Source organism: Eriocheir sinensis, chromosome 56 (genome assembly GCF_024679095.1).
Source record: "Eriocheir sinensis breed Jianghai 21 chromosome 56, ASM2467909v1, whole genome shotgun sequence".
NCBI lineage: Eukaryota > Metazoa > Arthropoda > Malacostraca > Decapoda > Varunidae > Eriocheir > Eriocheir sinensis.
The window spans coordinates 10085799-10086816 of NC_066564.1; positions in this window are offsets into that span (position 1 = coordinate 10085799).

The following is a 1018-nucleotide window of genomic DNA, read 5'->3' on the forward strand; positions in this document are numbered from 1 at the left end:
AGGAAGATGAAGGGAAAGGAAGGGAAGGGAAGGAAGATGAAGGGAAAGGAAGGGAAGGGAAGGAGAAGTGAGGATAATAATTGTGATCTTGATTTCCTGTTTCCTATCTTGTCTCTCCCTCCGGTGGCTCAGTGGACTAAGGCTCTGTTAGGCTGAGGTTCGAGCCCCATCAAGGTCGAGATATTTCCACTGACAAGGCTCGGTTACTGTCACCCCTGGAGCAACGGAGATGAAGGGGGGGAGGGGGAGGGGGGGAGGTGTGAAGGTCCCGCCAGTACCCAGAGATCCATTATATTGAGCTGGCGGTGATCGGGAGGGTACAAGAGTCCAGCACGTGATCAGGCCGAGGTGAATTACAAGCTCTCATGAATGCCGGAGTGGTAGTGGTGGTGGTGGTGGTGGTCGTAACACATTCCATCACGGCCCTAACAAGCTGCACACCTCCACTCACACCTGTCGGGTCCAACACCTGGCGCCCCTCCTCCTCCTCCTCCTTCTCCGTCAGCCCTTGTCACTTCTACATTATGAAGGCGAAGGAGATTAAAGGAAGGCGGTCTTTGGAAATATTAAGTAACCTGCCCACCTCCTCCTCCTCCTCCTCTTCCTCCTCCTCTACTATTCATGTGAGGAGTCGTAAGAATCTTCGTGATGATAGAATAAAAGAGGAAGGTGTGGATTGATATAGATAGATAGATACATGTAGATATATTGATAGATAGGTAGATATAGATTGTGATTTTTCATATAGGTCTGCCATTTTTCTCCCTAGGCCTACCATTTTCCTCGCTAGACCTACCAATTCACTGCATAGGTCTATAATTTTCTTCCATAGATCTACCGTTATTTCTTCATAGGCCTACCATCTCAGTACATAGGTATACCATTTGCCTTCCTAGACCTACCATTTCACTGCATAGGTCTAAATTTTTCTTTCATAGATCTACCATTATTCCTTCTATAGGCCTACCATTTCACTGCATAGGTCTACTGCACTCTCTACAGGCCTACCATCTCACTG